This window comes from Zalophus californianus, chromosome 2 (genome assembly GCF_009762305.2).
Source record: "Zalophus californianus isolate mZalCal1 chromosome 2, mZalCal1.pri.v2, whole genome shotgun sequence".
Classification (NCBI taxonomy): Eukaryota; Metazoa; Chordata; class Mammalia; order Carnivora; family Otariidae; genus Zalophus; species Zalophus californianus.
Genome location: NC_045596.1, coordinates 173,750,518 through 173,776,669, shown reverse-complemented (window position 1 = coordinate 173,776,669; position 26,152 = coordinate 173,750,518). Strand labels below are relative to the sequence as shown.

The 26,152-nt window shown below is 39.3% G+C and overlaps 1 protein-coding gene and 1 pseudogene across 2 annotated transcripts in view; both read left to right on the top strand.

The window, feature by feature from the left end:
* NRG1 (neuregulin 1) overlaps window positions 1–26,152 on the top strand; it is a 1,094,991-nt gene that overhangs the window by 351,846 nt on the left and 716,993 nt on the right. The gene's annotated exons all lie outside the window — the stretch shown is intronic.
* Window positions 1,509–12,571, top strand: LOC113924458 (annotated as a pseudogene).

Below are 26,152 nucleotides of genomic sequence, written 5' to 3'. Positions count from 1 at the left end.
ATTATTCTATGCTCTTTTCTACTTTTATGCCTTTTATCATGTTCATATTTCACCTTTAAAACATCATAATAGGAGAGAAAGAGTCTTTCCTTTTTGTAACTTGGCCTGAATTCTGTGCTTTCGGCAACTTTCCTACATCTTACCATATAGGAATTTAGAGACCTAACCCACAAAGACTCAGTGAGCCTAGTCATCTTTCCTAGACCTGCTTTAGTAATCCAGCAAATGCATTAAGATGAGAGACATATTTACATTGTTCTTAAAACTATGTCAAAAAATACACAAGAATTTCTACTTCAAGGCACCTATATGAAGACCTTTAATAGCCCCAACTTAAGAAGAGATACCCCAGCATCCTAGGCTGGTCTATAGCTTTGTCCCATTATTTGAAATTGTGCTTACATGTGTTTAAGATATTTTTCCTATTATCCATTATTATAAGTTCCCCACTGCAATTCATTGCCCAGTGCTTCTTAAGGGAGTTGCTTAATACATTTCAATCTTAGAAACCAATTCTGAACTGCATTTTCCTATTGAATGTATCTGGCACATTCTGAATCTTGTGAGAATAACCTATGTATATTACACTGAAGTAACATAGATGGGCTATCATTAGTAGAAGGAGGTTGAGTAAATGTTGATATTGAAGAAGATTCAAGAAATATTTGAACACAGTCACAGTCCATACCCAATTCTCAATGGTTGTTTTTATAGACCATGAAATCATAGCTAAAGTCAACTCTGGTTCTGCCCTAATGGAGAGGAACAGTGGCACAAATAATCCTAAACCATAGATAATTCAAATGCATTTCTACTTGGCTTTTGAATGCTTTTTATGATAATTTTCACAGCACATTGCCCTTCTAATTATGTTTTGTTTTGGGTAATATTGAAATTAACTTGTATTTAGTGATTATGTGCTATCTGATTGGATTAGAGAGGAGCCCCAGGAGTGTGTTAGAAAACCGGCTGTGTATGATCCTCAGTTCTTTACACAATGGCAGTCCCAACAGTTAAAAGACTTATAGAAATGGAAATGCTCTGACTAGCAGGCAGATAGTTCCAGGATCTCAGTTGCATGAAATTATTTCTTCTTCTTCTTCTTCTTCTTCTTCTTCTTCTTCTTCTTCTTCTTCTTCTTTCTTCTTTCTTCTTTCTTCTTTCTTCTTTCTTCTTTCTTCTTTCTTCTTTCTTCTTTCTTCTTTCTTCTTTCTTCTTTCTTCTTCTTTCTTCTTTCTTCTTTCTTCTTCTTTCTTCTTCTTCTTTTCTTTCCTCCTTGGAGGCATGGAAAGTAACTCAAAAGAAAAGGAGAAATCTGGGTACATTAGCACTAGGCTTTGGATAGTGAGGAGTACTTAGACCTGAGTAGTCTCAGACAATGGTAACAAAAGCAATCTGAGCAGTCAGGTGTGAAAGTAAGACAGTGGGTCAAAATGAAGTAGTGAGAAGAGAGGCCTTGATAAGTAGTTTCTGTAGATCCAAGCAAGGCACTTGCTTAAAGGCTTAGCATGCAATCAGGCATCCACAATTCCATGAAAACCAGAAGACAGGGTGAAGAAGGAACAGGAACCAGCCAGATGTTCTGTGTAGTGGTGCAAAGGGGTAGTTACAAGGGGGTACTACTCACCGAGACAAGATTCCACCCAGGCCAAGAAGTGCGTGCAGAGCTGCCACTCACCACCCTTAACAAGACCAGAGCCAAAGAGAAAACACCTAAAAAGTAAGTGCCCCCTGCTTATTTGATCGAAGACAGTGCCCAAAGCACCTGAGTGCCGTCTTTAAAACACTAGTCATAGTTGTCAAAACAAAGCCTCAAACCCTCCCAGAAAAGATCACTGTGATGAACATGTTGGAGAAGAACGAAGTTGTTATAGCAGGCCTTGGGGCCACCACCTGGAGGCATCAATTTTAATTTAAATTCTTTCCAGTGCTGTGAACAAGACTGGATCTAATCCCTGGGTTCTTCAAAATCCCTTTTAAAACACTGGCCAAAGGAGGCCATCCCCTCCCTTTTGTTGGTTTCCTCTAGTACTCCTAAGGATTTTCAATTTTTTTCCACCAATATTAAAATAGAAATAAAAGGGAATAAAATAAGAGGAAAAACTAGGTATGTGTGGCAAATATAAGATAACTCTGGTTTAGGTTTCCATGATGACAATGATGGATTATCACTGGCTGTTGGGAGTGCTGGGTTGAGAAGGGCTCAGCAGCTAAGAATGCCATAATTGATTTGGCAGATGTCTGCTCAAGTGAAGAAAGGGGAGTGTTGACAAATTGGCATCATCTTAGCCCCTCTTCAATTTTTTCCTGAAGAACCAATATAAATTAAATATCACTTTATTTTTGTTTGCTTTATTATGTAATTATTATTAGAACGTAAGCTCCACAAGAGCAGAAACTCTGACCAACTTGTTCCTTGGCATCTAGAACAGGACATGAAATGTGATAGGTGGTCAGTAAAGGATTTGCCTGACTCCCCCCCCGCCCCATTTAATATAGATCCTGTCTCTGAAATTGCAGATACCATTGTGCTGTACCAGCAGAAGTGATTTCCTGGGTTTGCTAAACCCAGAAGGAATCAGCATTTTAGTTTTTCTGTCTATGTAGCAACATCAAATTGGGCACTGGGTTTTCATTTGAGGGACGCACCTCTTCTTCGGCCAGCTGACATAAATGTGGTGATTGACACGATGAGAGAGGCTTTTCTGCCAACAGGGGAAAAGGCATTACCCACGATAGGCCCATCCATGCTGTAACTAATATCCTTGCCATCGCTGTATTAGAGTGGTGACATGGGCTCATAGCACCTCCATTCCTCCTTCACTCACCCTATGTTTGAGCCTTCTCTCCCCACTCTTCCTTTTTCAACCATGTTATAGTCCTCCCTGGCATATCACCAGTGAGGCTGTTGCAGCCCTTTATAATTCCTGTGTAGGAAGGATTTCCCACGTTGTCTGTTTACCCCATGTGGCATTCCTTCCATCTGTTTACTTTTGGTTTGTTTTCTGTGTAATTTAACTTTCTACAACACATGAAAGTACTGTTGAGTTTCTTCTTCAGCCTGTGATATTTCTTATGTGTAGGATAACCTCAGGAAACATTAAAATCTAAGAATTTAATACCAGTATTATATTGGGCTCATTTTTAAAGCAGTAAAAGCCTTTCTATTCATGTTGTTTCACTTTCCAGAGGAATTCAGAGCTTTTTATTGAAGTAAGGCATTTCATAACCATGTTAAGGTACTTTGAGGGAGAAGTTAACTGAGCATCAGCCAGTCCCGGAATGTTTGATGCCAATCATCTCAAAAGGGCTCCATCTGATGTACCTTCCACCTGAGCACATTTCACCAACAATTGCCTTTCCTCTCCTCTGCTATGATTGGTTCTAGACAGGAAGGATGGAAGCTTATTTTACAAGACACACAAATACCTAACCACTACATGTGCATATCCTCATATACCCGTGAATCCATTTTGATTTTTTTCTCTCTCTCTTTTGCTCACCCCTTTACAAAGAGGAAAACCCAGTTTCCCTTTCTCTATCCTAAGATCCTCATTTCAGAAAAAGTCAATAAGGCAGCCAAAAAACACCTTCTCAAGAATTGGGATGTCTCTCTTATTTCTGACAGTTTTTAAGGTGTGTGTGTGTGTGTGTCTCTGAGGCAGGGTAGTGGTAATAGTGTGTTTGACAAGGATCAGTCAGGCAAAACACTCCTAGCGTTATTCATATTTTATTGTAAAACTGAGGTGTGGGTAGGCAAACTGATATTGTCTATATTGAGTGAGTCTTTGATGCACTGATTTGTTTACCCTAATTAAGCATACATAAAGTAACAAGTACAAACACATGACAAATACATAATGAAGCATACATAACATAATTGACAAAGAGATATACAGCAGTTTCATTTGGGGGCCAATACTAGTATACTATGAGTGGCTGTCAAAGCTTATCTTTAAACTTTCATTATATTGCTGGCCTGGCTGTAAAAAAGAAATGATGGTCTGACCTATTTGCTAGTGAAAGAACTCATTCATCCTCCATAATGGTTCTGAAACATGAACTTCTCAGTAAATTCAGATACAGCTAATGACCATTTTCAGGATATGATGGAGAAGGGCTCATTATAGCTCTTTGGTTTTCCAAATGCCAGTTACTTAAATGTTTCCAGGTCTTCCTTCTCCTCAACTCCATTTCCTCATACCCTGTAGACATGGCTACCCTTTCATTATCTCCTAATAATGTCGATCTATTTAGAAATCAAAACAGAGGATCATAGAGAAAGGGAGAGAAAAATAAAACAAGATGAAACCGGAGAGGGAGACAAACCATAAGAGACTCCTAATCATAGGAAACCGACTGAGGGTTGCTGGAGAGGAAGATGGGGTGGCTGGGTGATGAACATTAAGGAGGGCACATGATGTAATGAGCACTGGGTGTTATATAAGACTGATGAATCACGGAACTTTACCTCTGAAACTAATAATATGCTATATATTAATTAATTGAATTTAAAAATAAATTAAAAAATCAAATAAACAATAACAATAAAAGTAATGTTGGTTTCCTGGCTGTCATGTCAAAGTTAAGGGCATGTGGGAGAATGAGTTCGGGCCGGTGGCCTGAACAAGATAATGATGCTTAAGGAAAGTTCTCAGTTTCTACAATTGATGGCAGGATCAGGCCTGAGCATGTCATGTGAGCTTCTAGCAGCAGTTCAACTCTCAATTTCTTTGCTTTGTTTCGGACCACTCACCTGACTTGTTACTTGTTACTTCCCGTTGCTTGATGGCTCTTGACCTGCCACTCTGTGTGAATGGAGGGTCCAGTAATTCCACCCATTTTTCTTCTCAAATGCAGGGAACATAAATGTGGACGACTTGAAGCCTTAGGGTTCATTCCAGGCTGTAGCATCCTCTTGAGCCTTAATCTAATGTTAATATCAAAATGACCTGAAGACAATTTAGGAAATCTTTAGGCTAATCATTTATATATGTTTTCCTTATATCTAAACTCCCTTGGCATTGTCCAAAGTGTAAGCTCTTTTTGGCTAGCAAACTTCAGTTTTCATCTCCTTTAGGTCTGCCACCCCACTCTCACTCTCCACTGCTGACTTAACTCTGTGCCTGTTGGGTTGTTAACAAATCTTCCATATTCTCAACATTTTCTCCCTGCATTTGAAACCTAGGTCTTCTTTAAAGACGCTGGTTCCCTGCAGCCCAATTTCCTTTCCCCTAGCACACATACACGTTCATGACTGGAGGATGGGGGTCATTAGCCTGGCAGCTTCCTCCTTTCCCATTAGAATTTTCAGATATTTGCCAAAGTATGCTCATGTTCTCCCCCAAATTGTTCTCTTTGGTGGATCTTGCCATTCGGCTACATGTAATTTATCCCTCCTCATAACTCACATTTTTGGCCCGGAAAATGTCCTTAATGGGAGACCATAAGTGAATGAGGGAATAGGTCCATGGTCTTACCTGGAGATGCTTTTGTGTGGTTTCCTCATTTGCTTGGGATGACCCATTAAACAACCTAACTCTATAGTTCCTTGATCTCAGCTCTTTCAGGGACCTTTGTCTCCATATGGCCATAGGAATCTATTTTCTCAGCCACGTCTCTTATGCTCTCTCAACAAGAACCTCTCATATTCCATCTTTCCTCTCGAGTCTACCTGCTTTTTGACCCCTTTTGTACTTCCAGTCTCGAGTCTTTTATTTTCTCCCTGTTTCCAAGCCCTTTTGACGTCATCTTCAAGACCTCGTGGTCACTCGAACTTGTCCTTCACCAGCTCCCTTGACCTTTCAACTCATTCTCTTTACAAACCACCCCCCGAGTCCTGGGTCAATTCTCTTATTGACCTTTGGTACCCCTAGAGCCAGTCAGAACTGGTGTAATGAAGGACAGCACCAAATAAATTATTTATCTTGATAGCATGCACTTTACATCACATCCCGGTGCTGTTTGATAGGACCTGGAAGTCCATGCAGACCATATAGCTTACACGATACCTCAGAGCCCAAACTACCAGCACTGAGAATGACTGAGTCCCCTAACTGGGAAAGGGTGATAAATTAAGCTGTTTAAAAATTTCTGTTTACATGTGCACATACATAATAGATAATTTTATAGGGATAAGCAAATATGATTATATCTTATGTACAAATTGGTGGGGAGAGATTTAGCAGAATTTCTAGGGGTTTTTTTTTCCTTTTTGGTTTAGTTTTCACTTTTCTTCTTCTCATTCCCTACATCAATATCAGCCTCACCTCATAAACATACACCCAGAAAAATTATGTCAAGAGCCTAGAATATGCCTGGGTTTTTTTTCCCAAAACTCATATACTTAAAGAGGCATACAAATTCATACATATGTATACATACATATGTAATAAACACTCATTTGTATATACATACATATCTGATTTATATATACACACATATGCATCATACATACATATATACATACACACTATAGATATATAGGCTTTTTTGTCATTGTTTTAAAAGGTGAGATCATAATATACACATTTTTAGATCAGAAACTAGCTCTTGTACCTCCCAAGTCCAGTGCTGTTTCAATCATACTATCCTGAGTCCCATAAATTAGTATAAGAGGCTAGTCTGACAATACTTACAACTTAATGGGAGAATATGCTACAACATAAATTTTCAGGCCTGAGATAGGGAGAAAATAGAGAAGAGTAAGAATTCAGCAAAGTTCCTGTTAATGGTTTGGTGGCTGTGTGGATAGACCAAATTATTTTTATTGAGCCAAATTTATCAACCAGTGGAGACTCATTAAGACTCCCAGAATTTGAAGGGGCATCAATAAAAGAGAGAAATTTGTGCTGAAGAACTATGTAAGATATCTTATGAGAGGAATTCTCTCCTCATTTTAATGGAGCTCGTTTCAGAGAAAGCCATCGGTAGACTGTGGTTGAAGATCCTCCCCAGGCTCTAAAGCACATCTGGAAAGGCTCAGCTTTCAAATTGGAGCTCCTTGTGCAGTGCTGGAAATATTTGTCTTGAGTGTTAGAAAGCTGTTTCCCAAGATGATAAAACTCGTGGCAAAATATGAGAGCCTTCATGTTTTTAGAAAAAGACTCCATACTTTTACATTTCTTAATGGGGCATATATGGATCTATTTGTCAAGAGTTTTCCTTTGCCAGATTTTTGTGCACTTGGTGAATGTCCGCTGTCCCTTAAGTACACCGAGTACTAGTCCATTCAGTCACCAGATAATTTAGGGGCATGCCAACTTTATGCTGGGTACTGGGCCTCCCATATCTAAGAGGGAAATATACTACCGAATATCCTGTGTGCTGGTCCCTCCAGATAATTCAGTGTGGACGTTTTGACCTTCACTGACAAAATAGCAAGGAATGAACAAATGTTCCTTCAAGCCAGCTAATTGTTTGGTTATTATGAAGCTGATTGGATCTTTTGTATGCATTCCAAAAACTCCGAAGAGAGTCCTTGAAGGTGTAATTCCACCAGAAGAGGTTTGCTTCAGACCCCTCAAGACACCCCACAGCAGGAGCTCTTCAGCTCTATCATTATGCGATGTGCTTTCACATTATAGAGCACCTGACAGTTGAATAGAAAATTGCTTTTGGTGCTGGGTTTTCTGTGACAGTTCAGAAACAGTACTAGATTTCAGGCCTTTATTGTGTATATCATTTTTCCTTTAAGTGTTCTGCATCCTTATGCATATAATTATAATGGGATTTTTTTTTCTCATACCTACCATGTATCAGATTGTCTCTACAGGCATTTTTTCTGCTACAATCACCTTGCCAACCATGTTATTTTCCTCACTTCAGAAAGGAGGTTCATAGAGTTGAGATAGTCCTCACAATGTCACAGAACTGTAAGAGGCAGAACAAGAATGAAACTCACATCTCTGTGTCTCCAAATTCGGAGTTGAGACCCCTGGCTGTACAGCCCCGCACAGCTCTGGATCAAAAGAGAATCAGGAGGTGGGGACTAAGTTGGGGCAGGAGTGTATTCTGCTGGGTCAGTTTTTAAAGGAGAGCCTCATTTCTAAAGCTTAATATTAAATGTTTACAGGATGTATTTAATGTTAGTGCAAATATATCTCCCAGAGCTGGAATTTTCAAGGACTGCCATTCCCACACAAGTACTGTGAGGAACAGTGGGAAGGGAGTACAGGTTGACTTTTCAGGGAATGAGGCAGTTGGAAAAAAAAAAAAAAGTGAAACTATAATCCCCAGTCCCTGACAGAAAATATCTCTAGGGTAATTATGGCTGATCCAATGCTTGTTTCTCTGGGTAATCAGATAACCTAGCTTTCAGTGAGTGTAAATTTCTCTGCATCTCTTTAGTTAACTATTTCTAAGTATAGGTGGACTGTCCAGATAAAGTGGCCTAAATTCACGCTAGATGAGAAAAAGTTTCTCATGAGACTGTGTGCCACAATATAAATATACTCATTCACATTTAAATTTAACCATTCTATAGCTCTTATATTTGTTTAATACTCATTTTGCACAAAGTCTCCTTTGTAATAAATTTCTGGATGATTGGTGTTATCATGTCAGTATTTATTCAAGAAAGGAGAGCAACCTCAAAAAGACTAAGTGACTTCTTGAAGAGCTTACCTATTGACTCTGTGACAGAGCTGGGGATTAAATGACTCTGAGGTGACACACTGTATGTGCTGTCTCTCATAATTTCTCATGTGTTACGTGTCTACACTCATTAGCTGAACATGTCAGCATAAACTGAGGAATGTATCCTGCTCGATGTCTGCCCATTCTCTGGATAATTACCACTGTTTGATAAAAGATGAGGAGCTCTGAGTTCACCTCCTGGTAATGAAATCAACTGTTCAGTTAATGTTAACATTACACAGTTAATGCCTGAATAATTCCTCAGTCCCCCACTCTCTACCCTTAATCTAGCCTGGGTCTCCCTTCATCTTTGTAGGTTTCTGAACTATTTTGTATTAACCAGGTGTCTGGATGAACTAATTTCATTTAGTAACCATGTGCTCTGACAAGAGTCCAGTGACTTAGAGGTCTAAGAACAGGGCACTCAATAGCATTATCCTCTCTTGACATGCCAAATGTGGATGTTAGTAGGAGATGAAATTAGTTTATTATATACTTTAGAAAGAAATATCAAAGTATTGAAAAATTCTCCAATGTATCCAGCAGCAAACTTTTGTTTTTCAACTTTAATTTTACTATAAAGGTAAAAAGAAGTATTAATCATTACTCCGTCTCAACTGTTTTTACTTTGTGGGAAATGGGAGATCAGTGGGCAAGGATCTGGCATGGGGGTGTGTGTGTTTGCCTGTGGGTGTGAGTGTTACTTATGGCTGTTAATTATCTAAGAAAGGCAAACGCTCAAGTGAAGGGAAACAGACAACGGTTCACAGTGATTATGAAGCTGTGTTTGTATTGCTGCCAACTCTTGAGGAAAATTTCATATCTGTTGCTACAGAAAAAATACTGGAAAACATCAGTGAAAACCTACAAATGGAATCCTGAAAACTGTAAAGATTTATGTCCCTTGGTAATTCAAAATAGGGACAAATATTATTATTTATGAAGACTAAAATGTTTGTGTTTCTATGCTACAATATTTAGTAGTAATAATTATTCCCATATAGAGTTTTATTAATCTTGACCGTGCTAATTCAGAGTATGAGCTGTTATTTATTTTTGTCTGTTTATGAAGCCACTTTGTTAGGCAAATGATCAATGTAATTTGCTTACTGTCATTCAGAAAAACCAGCAGTCTTCAAACATTTTAGAAGCATCTGTATACAAGTGGTATTTTAATTTTATATAAAATATTCTTTACTTGGATGTTACTATGTTAACTTCACATCAGCATGTTTATACTGAAATCTTCAATTTCTAGGATAAACCAGTGTCTCCTGCTGACTCTTTTGTTTTGTTGATATAATATTCCCCCCCATCTTGGGACCTCAAAATCTTCCTTAATGAATTACTCCTCTTCCTTAAAGACTCCTCTCATGTTATTATGCATATTTATTCTGTCAGAACATCCAGAAATACTGTCTTTCTAGTATGTTTTACAACTATCTTTTTAGCTTCATTTCTAGTGCCTTCATCTCAGACCTCTACTAATCTACTGGATTTATTTTTTCATCTCCCCGCCTACCATTTTTCTTCCTCCAATCCATCCTATGCATCAGAGTTCCTCTATCTTTTGGCATCTGCAAACCACTTAATAGATATATGGGGTACAAACAAATGAATTATAGGTAAAATTTCAAAATATTCTCATAATTTTAAATACTAGTAAATCATTTACTGGGTGTTATATGCAAACAATGAATCATGGAACCCTACATCAAAAACTAATGATGTAATGTAAGGTGATTAACATAACATAATAAAAAACCAAAGTGGTAATAGCAATGATGAAGAATTAGTTCATTATAATAATTATAGCAATGATAATAAAAAAATTATATCATGAGAGGGAGGAGGATATTTTTACTCTTACATGAGGGTATAGATAACTAGGTCTCATAGGTTTGAAGAGTAGATTCCATACAGAGTCTATTTCTTCATTTATTCTTTATTTCTACCAAATCAGAAAGACCTAACTTAAAAGCCATTGTGGATTGAGAGGGAAGGAGAGAAAGTGGTACCCACGGATTGCAGTCCCTCAGCCAAGCAGGGCTACAGTGCTTACACTGCCCAACCCACTCAAGGATATTGCACAGACCACCCAGGCATATGGGCAGCAAAGTTATGGAACCTACAGACTATTCCCCAGGCTCAGACCACTGTGACCTATGGGGCAGACTGCCAATGCAACTTCTTATAGAAGCCTCCCACTGGTTATACTACTCCAGCTACCCTCCAGGCATACAGTCAGTCTGTCTAGGGGTACAGCACAGCACTCATGCTTAAGATACCACCACTGCTATGGTCACTACCACCAGGCCTCTGTACAGCTCAGTCTGCATATGGCATTCAGCCTGCTTACCCTACCTAGGGGCAGCACCTGGCAGCTACTACACCTGCAAGACCACAGGATGGTAATAACCCTGCTGGGACTAGTCAATCTCAGTCTAACACAGGGGGTTACAACTAGCCCAGCCTAGGATATGGACAGAGTAACTACAGTTATGCCCAGATACCTGGGAGCAACCGCATGCGGCCAGTCATGGCACCACCATCTTATCCTCCTACTAGCTATTCTTCTACACAGCTGACTAGTTATGATCAGAAGAGTTACTCTCAGCAGAACACCCATGGCAGGTAAGTGGCTACGGACAGCAGAGTAGCTATGGTCAACAAAACAGCTGTGGGCAGTAGCCACCCACTAATTACCCATCCCTGGCAAACTGGATCTTACAGAGCAGCAGCTATGGACAGCAGCATTTATTCTGACAGGACCACACCCCAGTAGCATGGGTGTTTATGGGCAGGAGTCTGGAGGATTTTCTGGACCAGAAGAGAACTGGAGCATGAGTGGCCCTGACAACTAGGGCAGGGGAAGTAGAGGGGTTGATTGCGGGGGCATGAGCAGAGTTGGGTGGGAAGGAGGATGGGGTGGAATGGGTGCTGGAGAGTGAGATGGCTTCACTAAGCCTGATGGACTCATGGATGAAGGACCGGATCTTGATGTAGGCCCATCTGTAGATCCAGATAAAAACTCTGACAACAGTGCAATTTATGTGCAAGGCTTAAATGGCAGTGTGACTCTAGATGATCTGGGCAGACTTTAAGCAGTATGGAGTTGTTAAGGTGAACAAGAGCATCAGACAACCCATGATCTATATCTACTTGGACGAGGAAACAGGAAAGACCAGAGGCTATGCTACAGCATTCTACAAAGACCCACAAACAGCTAGGGCTATCTTGGACTGGTTTGATGGGAATGATTTTCAAGGGAGCAAACTTCAGGTTTCTCTTGCTTGGAAGAAGCCTCTGATGAACAGGATTGGGGAGGTATGACTCTCTGTGAGGGTAAAGGGATGTCACTACCACTTCATGGAGGGTCCAGGGGGCCCAGGAAGTGGCATGGGAGGGCCGTGGAGGTGACAGAGATGGCTTCACCCCGAGAAAAGCCCCAGGATTCCTGAAGGAACCCATCTGTAGAAAGATACAGCCCCAATCCAGGGTGTGGAAACCAGGACTTCACCTGGAGAATAGAATGCAATCAGTGGAAGCCTCTAAAGCCTGAAGGCTTCCCTCACCACCCTTTCTACCCCTGGGCAGTGATGTTGGCAGAGGCGGCCCTGGTGGCCTGCAGGGAAGAAGAGGTGTCCTCATGGACCACGGTGGTCCCAGTGGAATGTTCAGAAGTGGTAATGGTGGAGACAGAGATGGATTCCATGGTGGCCAGGACATGGACCCAGGTAGCTTTGGTGGAGGAAGACAGGTGGCCCTGATGGGCCCCCTGAACCTTCAGTGGAACAGATGGAAGGAAGAAGAGGTGGGCGTGGAGGACCTGGAAAAAATGGATAAAGGCGGGTGTTGTCAGGGACACAGAGATGAACCCTACCAGACACAGAGGCCCTGTGGAGCTGTGTTGACTACTAGAGTTATTTTTTAAGCCAGAAAATGTTTTAAATTTATAATTCCATATTTATAATGTAGGCCACAACATTTGAATTTTTCCTTGCCTGTACTTTAGTACATCCATTTGTGATGAAACATTAAACAAGTTCAACAGTATTAAAAAAGTCATTGTGAAGAGCAGCAAATAATGGTTGGTCTTTGGACTAGTTCTGTTTTTTTTTGATCATGAGAGGATTCAGGAATTACGGAGAGTTTTCACTGTAGACATCCAGTGCCCTATCAGGAACTAATTAGGTTGAGGACACACCCTTCTCAAAAGTGGCTGAATGTTGAATTCATCAACACAGAAGATACTGACTAGAGGATTTCTAATGAATTTTTGGTTGGATTTGTTTGTGATAATTATTTCTTCATTTTCATTTTTGGCATTCAGATGTGTTTAATATGTCCAATAACAACACTGATTTCTTTCTGGAATGAGTTTGGAATATCTTTTTTTTCTTTTAAATTTTTTTATTGTTAGGCTAATCACCATACATTATATCATTAGTTTTTGAGGTAGTGTTCCATGATTCATTGTTTGTGCATAACACCCAGTGCTCCATGTAGAATGTGCCCTCTTAATACCCATCACCAGGCTAACCCATCCCCCCACCCCACTGCCCTCTAGAACCCTCAGTCTGTTGTTCATAGTCCATCGTCTCTCATGGTTTGTCTCCCCCTCCGATTGACTTCCCTTTCATTATTCCCCTCCTGCTATCTTCTTCTTCTTTTTTTTTCTTAACATATATTGCATTATTTGTTTCAGAGGTACAGATCTGTGATTCAACAGTCTTGCACAATTCACAGCGCTCACCATAGCACATACCCTCCCCACTGTTATCACCCAGTCACCCCCATCCCCCCCCCACCACTCCAGCAACCCTCAGTTTGTTTCCTAAGATAAGAATTCCTCATATCAGTGAGGTCATATGATACATGTCTTTCTCTGATTGACTTATTTCACTCAGCATAATACCCTCCAGTTCCATCCACGTTGTTGCAAATGGCAAGATCTCATTCCTTTTGATGGCTGCATAATATCCATTGTGTATATATACCACATCTTCTTTATCCATTCATCTGTCGATGGACATCTTGGCTCTTTCCACAGTTTGGCTATTGTGGGACATTGCTGCTATAAACATTGGGGTGCACATACCCCTTTGATCCCTACATTTGTATCTTTGTGGTAAATACCCACTAGTGCAATTGCTGGATCATATGGTAGCTCTATTTTCAACTTTTTGAGGAACCTCCATACTGTTTTCCAGAGTGATTACCCCAGCTTGCATTCCCACCAGCAGTGTAGGAGGGTTCCCCTTTCTCCGCATCCCCGCAAACATCTGTCATTTCTGACTTGTTAATTTTAGCCATTCTGACTGGTGTGAGGTGGTATCTCATTGAGGTTTGGATTTGATTTGATTTGATTTCCCTGATGCCAAGTGACGTTGAGCACTTTTTCATGTGTCCTGTTGCCCCATTTGGATGACTTCTTTGGAAAAATGTGTGTTCATGTCTTCCGCCCATTTCTTGATTGGATTATTTGTTCTTTGGGTGTTGAGTTTGATAGTTCTTTATACATTTTGGATACTAGCCCTTTATCTGATATGTCATTTGCAAATATCTTCTCCCATTTTGGTCGGTTGTCTTTGGTTTTGTGGACTGTATCTTTTGCTGTGTAAAAGCTTTTTATCTTGATGAAATCCCAATAGTTTCATTTTTGCCCTTGCTTCCCTTGCCTTTGGTGATGTTTCTAGGAAGAAGTTGCTGCAGCTGAGGTCGAAGAGGTTGCTGCCTGTGTTCTCCTTTAGGATTTTGATGGACTCCTGTCTCACGTTTAGGTCTTTCAACCATTTGGAGTCTATTTTAGTGTTGTGGTGTGAGGAAATGGTCCAGTTTTCATTCTTCTGCATGTGGCTGTCTAATTTTCCCAACACCATTTGTTGATGAGACTGTCTTTTTTCCATTGGACATTCTCTCCTGCTTTGTCAAAGATTGAGTTGACCATAGAGTTGAGGGTCCATTTCTGGGCTCTCTATTCTGTTCCATTGATGGATGTGTCTGTTTTTGTGCCAGTATCATCCTGTCTTGATGATGACAGCTTTGTAATAGAGATGGAAAGTCTGGAATTGTGATGCCGCCAGCTTTGCTTTTCTTTTTCAACATTCTTCTGACTTTTTGGGGTCTTTTCTGGTTCCATACAAATTTTAGGATTATTTGTTCCATTTCTTTGAAAAAGGGGATGGTATTTTGATGGGGATTGCATTAAATGTGTAGATTGCTCTAGGTAGCAGTGACATCTTCACAATGTTTGTTCTTCCAATCCATGAGCATGGAATGTTTTTCCATTTCTTTGTGTCTTCCTCAAATTCTTTCATGAATATTTTATAGTTTTCTGAGTACAGATCCTTTGCCTTTTTAGTTAGATTTATTCCTAGGTATCTTATGGTTTTGGGTGCAATTGTAATGGGTTCGACTCCTTAATTTCTCTTTCTTCTGTCTTGTTGTTGGTGTATAGGAATGCCACTGATTCTGTTTATTGATTTTCTATCCTGCAAACTTGACTGAATTCCTGTATGAGTTATAGCAGTATTGGGGTGGAGTCTTTTGGGTTTTCCACATAAAGTATCATATCATCTGTAAAGAATGAGAGTTTGACTTCCTCTTTGCTGATTTGGGATGCCTTTGATTCTTTTGTTGTCTGATTGCTGTGGCTAAGACTTCTAATACTATGTTGAATAGCAGTGGTGATAGTGGACATCCCTGCTGCATTCCTGACCTTAGGGGGAGAGCTCTCAGCTTTTCCCATTGAGAATGATATTTGCTGTAGGTTTTTCATAGATGGCTTTTATGATATTGAGGTATATGTACTCTCTATCCTATACTCTGAGGAGTTTTGATCAAGAAAGGATGCTGTACTTTGTCAAATGCTTTTTCTGCATCTAGTGAGAGGATCATATGATTATTGTTCTTTCTTTTGTTAATATATTGTATCATTGATTGATTTGTGGATGTTGAACCAACCTTGCAGCCCAAGGATAAATCCCACTTGTCATGGTGAATAATCCTTTTAATGTACTGTTGGATCCTGTTGGCTAGTATTTTGGTGAGAATTTTTGCATCCATGTTCATCAAGGATATTGGTCTGTAATTCTCCTTTTTGATAGAGTCTTTGTCTGCTTTTGGGATCAAGGTAATGGTGGCCTCATTAAATGAGTTTGGAAGTTTTCCTTCCATTTCTATTTTTTGGAACAGTTTTCAGGCGAATAGGTATTAATTCTTCTTTAAATGTTTGGTAGAATCCCCTGGGAACCATCTGACCCTGGGCTTTTGTTTGTTGGGAGATTTTTGATGACTCTTTCAATTTCCTTAGTGGTTATAGGTCTGTTCAGGTTTCTATTTCTTCCTGGTTCAGTTTTGGTAGTTGATACATCTCTAGGAATGCATCCATTTTCTTCCAGGTTATCTAATTTGCTGGCATAGAGTTGCTCATAATATGTTCTTATAATTGTTTCTATTTCTTTGATGTTGGATGTGATCTCTCCTCTTCCATTCATGATTTTGTTGATTTGGGTCATTTCTCTTTTCTTTTTGGATAAGTCTGGCCAGGGGTTTAACAAATCTTGTTAATTCTTTCAAAGAACCAGCTCCTAGTTTCGTTGATCTGTCTACTGTTCTTTTGGTTTCTATTTCATTGATTTCTGCTCTGATCTTTATTATTTCTCTTCTCCTGCTGGGTTTAGGCTTTATTTGCTATTTTTTCTCTAGCTCCTTAGGAGTAGGTTCTGTATTTGAGACCTTCCTTGTTTCTTGAGAAAGGCTTGTATTGCTATATACTTTCCTCTTAGGACTGCCTTTGCTGCATCCCTAAGATTTTGAACAGTTGCGTTTTCATTTTCATTGGTTTTTCCATGAATGTTTTTAATTCTTCTTTAATTTCCTGGTTGACCCATTCATTCTTTAGTAGGATGCTCTTTAGCCTCCATGTATTTGAGTTCTTTCTGACTTTCCTCTTGTGATTGAGTTCCCGTTTCAAAGCATTGTGGTCTGAAAATATGCAGGGAATAATCCCAATCTCTTGGTACCAGTTGAGACCTGATTTGTGACCTAGGATGTCATCTATTCTGGAGAATGTTCCATGGGCACTAGAGAAGAATGTGTTTTCTGTTGCTTTGGGATGCAATGTTCTGCTTATGTCTGTGAAGTCCATTTGGTCCAGTGTGTCATTTAAAGTCTTTATTTCCTTGTTGATCTTTTGCTTAGATGATATGTCCATTTCAGTCAGGGGGGTGTTAAAGTCCCCCACTATTATTGTATTGTTGTCAATGTGTCTCTTCGCTTTTGTTATTATTGCCTTATATAATTGGCTGCTCCCATGTTAGGGGCATAGATATTTACAATTGTTAGATCTTCTTGTTGGATAGACCCTTTAAGTAGGATATAGTGTCTTCCTCATCTCTTATTACAGTCTTTGGTTTAAAATCTAATTTGTCTGTAATAAGGATTGCCCACCCCAGCTTTCTTTTGGTGTCCATTAGCATGGTAAATGGTTTTCCACCCCCTCACTTTCAATGTGGGGGTGTCTTTGGGTCTAAAATGAGTCTCTTGCAGACAGCGTATCGATTGGGTCTTGTTTTTTTAATCCAATCTGACAGCCTGTGTCTTTTGATTGGGGCATTTAGCCCATTTACATTCAGGGTAACTATTGAAAAATATGAATTTAGTGCCATTGTATTGCCTGTAAGGTGACTGTTAGTGTATATTGTCTGTGTTCCTTGCTGGTCTATGCTGCTTTTAGGCTCTCTCTTTGCTTAGAGGACCCTTTCAATATTTCTTGTAGGGCTGGTTTCATGTTTGCAAATTCCTTTAGTTTTTGTTTGTCCTGGAAGCTTTGATCTCTCCTTCTATTTTCAAGGACAGCCTAGCTGGATATAGTATTCTTGGCTGCATATTTTTCTCATTTAGTGCTCTGAAGATATCATGCCAGTCCTTTCTGGCCTGCCAGGTCTCTGTGGATAGGTCTGTTGCCAATCTAATGTTTCTACCATTGTAGGTTACATATCTCTTCTCCTGAGCTGCTTTAAGTTTTTCCTCTTTGTCTCTGAGACTTGTAAAGTTTTACTATTAGATGTCAGGTTGTTGACCTATTTTTGTTGATTTTGAGAGGGGTTCTCTGTGCCTCCTGGATTTTGATTCCTGTTTCCTTCCCCACATTAGGGAAGTTCTCTGCTATAATTTGCTCCAATATACCTTCTGCTCCTCTCTCTCTTTCTTCTTCTTCTGGGATCCCAATTATTCTAATGTTGTTTCGTCTTATCATATCACTTCTCTCTCGAATTCTGCCCTGGTGATCCAGTAGTTGTTTCTCTCTCTCTTTTTCTCAGCCTCTTTATTTTCCATCATTTGGTCTTCTATATCGCTGATTCTCCTCTTCTGCCTTATTTATCCTAGCAGTTAGTGCCCCATTTTTGATCGCACCTCATTAATAGCCTTTTTGATTTTGACTTGGTTAGATTTTAGTTCTTTTATATCTCAAGAAGGGTTTCTCTAATAACTTCCATGCTTTTTTCAAGCCCAGCTAGTATCTTTAAAATCATGATTCTGAACTTTAGGTTCGACATTGTACTAATGTCCATATTGAGTAGTTCCCTGGCAGACGGTATTACCTCTTGTTCTTTTTGTTGAGGTGATTTTTTTCATCTTGTGATTTTGTCCAGAGGGTAATAGATGAATGAGAGAACAAAATGCTAACAAGTTAACAATGTCCCCAGAAAATATACTCTAAACAAAGCAGAAAAGACCTAAAACTAGAGGAAAAGAAAGGGAATGAAAGAAAAAAGAATGAGAAAAAAAAAGAAAAAGAAAAAGATAAAAACAAACAAAAACAGAATATGATCAAATTACTATCAGGCTAGGCATAGATCAGTGTCACACACTAGATTTTGGGTGTATTTTGGTCTGTTAGAAGAAAGTGCCTCCTAAAATTTTAAAGAAAGAAAGACTTATATAGGTACAAAATAAGGGTTGATACAATGAAGGGATGGAATATGACTGTAAAGATGAAAATTATAAAAAAATTTAAAAAAGGAATTGATAAGGTGCTTGAAAAAAGAAAGAAGAGGATTAAAATAAGAAAGAAGAAAAAAAGGGAGAAAATGTGATCAGGCAGGAGACTAGAACAAAAGTCATACACTAGAGATTTAGGGTATATTTTGATATGTTAGCAGAAACTGTATCTCAAAATTTTAAAGAGAGAACAACTTATATATATATGCTAAAAATAAGGGTAACTACTATGAAGAGATAGAGTATGAGTCTAAAAATGAAAAATAAAAGTTTTTTTTTAAAAAAGGGATTGATAAGATGTTGGTTGAAAAAGGGAAAAAAATTCAGAAAAAAAAAACAGCCAAAAAAATTAACTTTGAAAGACTAATTAATCATGGTAAAAAAAAGCCATGAATTCTATGTGCAGTATTCCCCTAGCACTGGAGTTCTGCCGTTCTCATTGATCGGTAAACTTGGTCTTGGCTGGCTGTTCCCCCGATCTTCTGGGCGAGGGGCCTGTTGCCGTGGTTCCCAAATGTCTTTGCTGGAGGCGGAATTGCCCCGCCCTTGCCAGTCCGGGCTAAGCAATCTGCTCGGGTTTGCTCTCAGGAGCTTTTGTTTCCTGCAAGCTTTCCATACAGCTTTGGAGGACGAGAGTGAAAATGGTGGCCTCCCAATTTCCGCCCCGGAGGAGCCAGAGGAGCCGAGAACTCGGGGCCCCCGCTCCTCAGTGCGCCCCCAGAGAAAGCAGTTACTCCCGTCTCCCTGGTCTCTGGCCGCACTCTGTGCTCACCTGGCCTGTGACCGAGTGTTTCTATCTCTGGCACCCGACCCCGTGTGGAGTCTCCAAACCCCAGCAGATCCCTGCGGTGCGCTCCCGTGCTGCTCCTCCGGGGAAGGAAAGGGAGTCCTCCCTGGATCTGCCGCTTGTTGGGTCCCCTGCTGGAGGAGCAGTGGCCCGACTGGGCCACGGATCACAGTTTATGGCAACCCCGAGCTGAGAGCCCGCGCCTCGCCGCCGTCTCTGCAGCCGGCTTCCCCGCTCCAATACCTGGGAGCTCTGCCGCACTCGGGCAACCCCTGGTCTTCCTGTGACCCCAAGGGTCCTGAGACCACACTGTCCTGCGAGGGTTTCCACCCCCAGCTTAGCCGCTGGAGCGACGTCCCTCAGCGGAGCTGACTTCTAAAAGTTCCGATTTTGTGCTCCGCGGCTCTATCACTTGCCAGAAAGCGGCCGATGGAGGCCCCCTCCCAGGCTGTCCGTCCTTCGAATATCGCCTCGGATCCTCTTCTCCGCACGTCCTACTTTCCAGTAAGTGGTTGCTTTTCTGTTCAGAGAGTTGTTGCTATTCTTTTCTTCAATCTCCTATTGAGTTCGTAGGTGTTCAGAATGGTTTGATCCATATCCAGCTGAATTCCTGAGACCAGACGAAATCCAGGTCTCCTACTCCTCTGCCATCTTGCTCCGCCCCCTCCTGGAATATCTTTAAATAGTAAGAAAGAAACTTGTCAACTAATCTGTTTATATCAAAATTCATTCTTTTTAGGAACTTTTCCTTTCTCTTCCTAAATGTTAAAAATTATACATTCTCTCCAAAATAATAGATTCAAGATCCTCTAGATGTAGAATATACCACTTAGATAAGCATTGGAAATTAAAGAAATCTTTTTTACTGGATTTTTTTCACTTATTTCATTTGAAGATCTTTACTCTTGACAGCTAGAGCTCCTGAGTATGAAGAAACAGATTCTTCTGTTCTCAACCCATTTTCTTGCACAGCATGCTGGCAATTCTTGGCTACTATCTGATCATATTTGTAGCTTTTCCTATTTCCTTCAAACTTCAGTCAAATCAGGAGGCACACTTACATTGACAACTGTGAATAAAGCAGGGTTGGATTGCCCTGAGGTGCAATTTCTTTCATTCATGTGATGATATCTTTGTTATACATATTGATGGTACTCAGTCAATAACAATCCTAATGCACTATTTATCTACACCAAAGTTTACAAAATTATTAACGAACAAGAAGTCCTCTTCCCCTCTGGCACAGTTTTTAGTGATAAATAATTGTCAATCATGTCTCCTTTTACACATGTGATCTACTTTATACTGTGAATGTTTCTGATTCTTTTTAATGTCTCTGATTTTGTACAACTCTGAAGAAAATATCTGCTAATAAAAACAACAATAAATAGTAAATGTTCTTTCACATTGTATTCCACTAACTTATGCATATTGTAACGGTTTCATAAATGATTTTGTGATTGGTTTAGTCTTCTTTACTCCATAATGTGACTAATTGTCACTGGATTTATTTGCAACTTTGAAATATACCTCTTTTGGTTTCTTCTCTGCTCTTAGTGGGGAGACTCAGCAATATCTTACTTAAAAGCTTTTGCTTTCACTTGTTTTGGAAAAGCTTGATAGATATACTTGAACTCTGCCTTGAAAATTATAAGAAAGCCTCAGTAACTTCATACCACTATTTGACAATTTTTGGCAACAGGCAACACACTGAGACCCAGGGATGAAGGACAGCTAGTCCACAAAGTCCAATCTTGAGATTTTTATCATTCTACTTCCTGCTTCTAATTTTCCTTTTGTGCTACTTATGAAAATGATACATTGTAGAGAACTTTGTTCTGCACACAGATTCACAATGTACTTTCTCTTTGTAAACTTCTTCACTATTTACTTTGACAAGTTTATGTCATGGTATATCATTTATAATACTGCTTTCATATTTTACTACTTTTATATATCCAGTGGATTAATTTTAAACCATTGGTTCATTTTGTGTATTGGCACTATTAAACACAATAAAGCAGTTATAAGAAAAAGTACACAGTCATCAAATATAGACACTACTAAGCAAATTTTGTGAAAATGAGTCAGCTGAAATGAATAGCACCTTGCTTGCCAGATGTTACCTAAGACAATTAATCTACATATTCCATGTATGTGAGTTATTTTAAATGTAAGAGCTATTAAGAATCATGACACATTTTTATGAGAAGCATAACTCACCTTACATAACTCTTTGTTAGACTATTGGCAACAACTAGTTTTTCCACAAGTCTCACATTTAAAATGATGCTTGTCCCTTGGCTTATATTATTTTATCAAGTTACCATCCTTAAACCCCCAAAAAAACCTAAAAAAAAAAACTTTCAGTGGCTCTGATAGCCTCTGTGATAAAATCAGAACTCCTTAGCCTGACATTCCCAAGGTCTCCCCAAAGGGGCTCCATTTTACCTGCTCACATTTATGTTGTATCCCTGCACATTCACCCATGTCTCACACTCAGGATGTCTGCTGAAAGCTGGTTAACTTTTTGATTGTTTAAGGCAGTTGTTCAAAATCTCTCTGTTTTTTCCTTGTCCTGTGTGCCAGAACTTGTTTGCACATAAATGGACCAGAAATCTTGGCTTTATTCTTTACTGGGCAGCTCAAATTCTTATGTGTGAATGGAAGGTGGGGAGAATAGAGGCACATTTAAAACGTATTTTCAAACCATGTCTCCATATTTGTTCTGTGAACCATTCTTTCTAAACTAGTTTTTATTCATTGCTTCCCCAAGTATACCATTTGCTTTCTTGTTTCAGCTTATATTTACATCATTCTAATCATCAGAAAAACTTTCTCTGTCTTGCCTACCTTGCAAATTTTTCGACTCCTAATGCTTTTCTCACCTCCTATGATAAAATCTTATTTACCTACCTTGTCTGAACTGCCTTTTTCTCTCTATAATTTCTATTGAAATTACTTTCATCACAGTTCTTTAGTAGTAGGTTGCTTTGAGTCAGTGGGTTGCTCTGGAAAATATACTTAACTTGTGTACAAGTCTTCAATTTCAATGATTGTCATTGCCCCCAAACTAGATTATATTTTCCTTGAGGGAAAATATTGACTTATACCCTTATGCATCTGCTCTAGGGCTTTGGCACACTGTGTGATTAACAAATGTTGTGTTTGAGTAAACCTGCTTCCCAAGATTTTCCCACACACATAAACTAGATGCAAGAATTTAAGGAAAACCTATATCTAAATAAAGAATTCTATCTAAAACTTTTCATTCATTCTTTATAACTTCCTCATCATCTGGTTTGAATCAGGGGCATTTTAATTTATCTATTTACTTAACAAATGCTAATATAGTATACACTGTGTCACTTTTCTTTGCACTTTACAGATGTTATATCATTTAATTTTTAAGACAGCCCCCTGCAGTAGATACTATTATCCCTATTTTACTTAGAAGGAAACTGATTTACTGAGAAGTAACTTGGCTAAGGTCACCGCATTAGTCGGTAATGGAGTCCAGATTCAAACCTACATTTTTAACTACTGTGCTCTTGGAATTTAGGCAATAGCTTTCTCTAAAATATAGGCTTCCCTTTTTGTTTATGGTATTCCTTTTTGTTTATGGTATTCCCTTTTGTTTATGGTTAAGGCTGGATATTAAATCATTTAAAGAAAATAACTATCTGCATTTTAGTGAAAAGAAATTAAGACACATTTAAATTGGCATTGCATCAGAGATTAGTGGACATGAGAAGATAGGAATTCAAAGCCTACAAATGATCTAATCCAAGTCCTAGGAGACTTTCTGTCCTAATGACCTTTCTGCCATGGGGTCATTATCCTGATAATATGCTATAGTCACCAGTGTCTGTTTTTTTTGTTGTTGTTGTTTGTTTGTTTGTTTTGAGAGAGAGAGCATGTGCAAAAGCAAGCCTGAGGGGCGCCTGGGTGGCTCAGTTGGTTAAGCGACTGCCTTCAGCTCAGGTCATGATCCTGGAGTCCCGGGATCAAGTCCCACATCGGGCTCCCTGCTCGGCAGGGAGTCTGCTTCTCCCCTCTGACCCTCTTCCCTCTCGTGCTCTCTATCTCTCATTCTCTCTCTCTCAAATAAATAAATAAAATCTTTAAAAAAAAAAAAAAGAAACTCTTTATAAAAAAAAAAAAAAAAAAAAAAAAGCAAGCCTGAGTCTGGGGAGGGGCAGAGGGAAAGAAAGAGAGTATCTTAAGCAGGCTCAACCACCAGGCGCCCCCACCCCAGTGTCCTGTTTAAAAGTGCAACATCTTTTTGAACCAATCAACTTAAAAGGGGGTACACATCGCAGACAATGGCCTCCTAGAGTAGAAGGCACCCCTAGCTGGTGTCCAGAGGAGCCATTCCTGCTTAGCCATCTTCCTTAGGACCAGCTTTTCTCATTGGGCACATATCATTTGGTGCCTTTCAATCTGTGCATAAATTGGAATGAATAGTGAATGAAGCAGTTCTGCCTCTTACTAAATTAAACACTGGAAATTGTTTACAAGTTCTGTTGGCTCAGTCACTCCTTGACTCTCACTGAAGAATTTTTCTGGGATTCTCTTTTAAAAGTCTCTGGTGGGAGGTACACCCTAACTCATTACCGTTTGGGTTCAGGCTGCCATTCCCATTGCCTCAAAATCTATTTTTCCTCTTTCTTTCTTTCCCTTTTTGAAGCCTAGAGTTCTTTGAATTTTTAAACTTAGGCTTTTTTCTTTCTTTTAAAAAGTATAGTTCCCTTTATGAATATGGCTCTTAATTGCTAAGACTTCCTTTCCTTTTTAAAGATTTGTTTATTTGAGAGAGAGAGAGAGTGAACAAGCAACCATGAGCAGGCAGGGCAAAGGGAGAGGGAGAGAGAATCTCAGCAGACTCCATGCTGAGCATGGAGCCCATCCATCTCATGACCCTGAGATCACAGTCTGAGCCAAAACCAAGAGTTGACGCTTAACGGACTGCACCATCTAGGTGCCTCAGTTGTTAAGACTTCCTAATTACTAAAGGAAAATTGCAGTTTGGTTTAGAAAATACTTTCATCCAGGAACATTCACTGGCTGTGTTTACACAACTGAAGTGTAGAATTGAGTATTGTTTGCAGTATTAGAATAGGGTAAAAATCAAATGTGACTAATTTTATTACAGTAATGTGCCTAGTTTTTTCTAAAGTTATCATTAAGGTTTAGGTCCAGATTAGATAATTACTTCCAATCAGTCTTCTTTGGAAGCTGGAAGCCAATGAATCTCCATGTTTTCTCTATGATATTTTATAAATCTGGCATAATTAGTAATGTATTGATATTGACTTCCTGTTTACTTTAAAATGTATTTCACAAGGATTTACTTCATTCTAGATGAAAGAAAAAGAACTGGTGGATAGTCCTCTACAAAAAGTTAACATATTCAACTTTCCTTGTAATGGAGTGTGAGACAATGTTCTTTTTAAGTAGCAATCTAGGAATAAATATGCATATGTATGAGAAAACATTTCTTATACTTACTAACTGCCAAAAGAGCAGTATAGTAATAGGTAGAAAGTTGAAATAACTGCTCTAGAATAATGGTTCTCATGTTTTGGAGCTAAGGTGCTAACCCAGATGATATTTATGACTTTGTCTTGAGATCTGTGGAGTAAACTATATTTTTGCAGCCTGTGTGGAGAAGGAAAAAAAAGAACAAAATTCTAAAATGACTATCTTAAAGTGACTTAATCTCACAGAAATTTGAAAATTTTGTGATTTGGACCTTGATATGCTAACGGTGAAATCCTCTTTCAGGATGCCTAAATCTATAGTAACAAACTGTGTCTTTCTGAGCAGCGATTCTCTTAGAGCCAGGATATTATACTAGGGCTATTTTCTTTGTTGAGTGACTAATATAGCAACATAGATAAGGATACAAATCAGTCATTGGATTCTGTTTCATGTCCCCACCATGGACAAATCCATGTACTCTCATATTGACTGTAAGACATTCCCTGTAGCTAAACTCAATGGTTCATATTTTCATGTTCAAAATTTCCTGTTATTTGATAGAAGTGATCTCTCCCTAATTCTTTTTAAAACTGTCTTAAAACCCTTCATTTTTGAGGACACTACATTGTATTGCTCCTTTTCTATTTCTCTGACCATTCTTTCTTGAGGGTTTGTTTTTTTTACTGATTGTCTTCTGATTCTAAGTATGGATGGTTGGCCCGTAGCCCTCTGCTCTCTTCCTTTATATAATAGTTCTCAATCTGGGCTTTGGGTAAGGTGGGGGTGAGTGTGCAGAAGGGAGCACAGAATGTATTGAATTTTTTTTCCAGACCAGCACTCATGTCTGAACACCTGTCTCCCACACCAGCTGATTAATGGAGAGAGGAACAAGGACTGATAACATTTTCAGATTCCCTCATAGATATGCCGGCCACATTGAGGGACACTGCTGTAAAATTCTTAGGGATTTTATTCACTTCCAGGTCTCCAGTTCTTGCTCTAGTGACATGGCCTCTCTGTACCACGTTTTCCAACTGTGTGCTAAAATTTTTCACATGGTTATTTCACTTATCTCACAAAACTACTTTCTTTTTGTTTTTTCTCTCTTTGTTAACTGGGACGTACCAGCCTTCTCCTCCTAGGCATGTGGGCTTAGAGTTGGAGTCATCTTTGAGCATTCTCTTCTGTCATCCATCAGCCCTCCTGTCTTCTGTTAATTACTGAGTCTCACCAAAA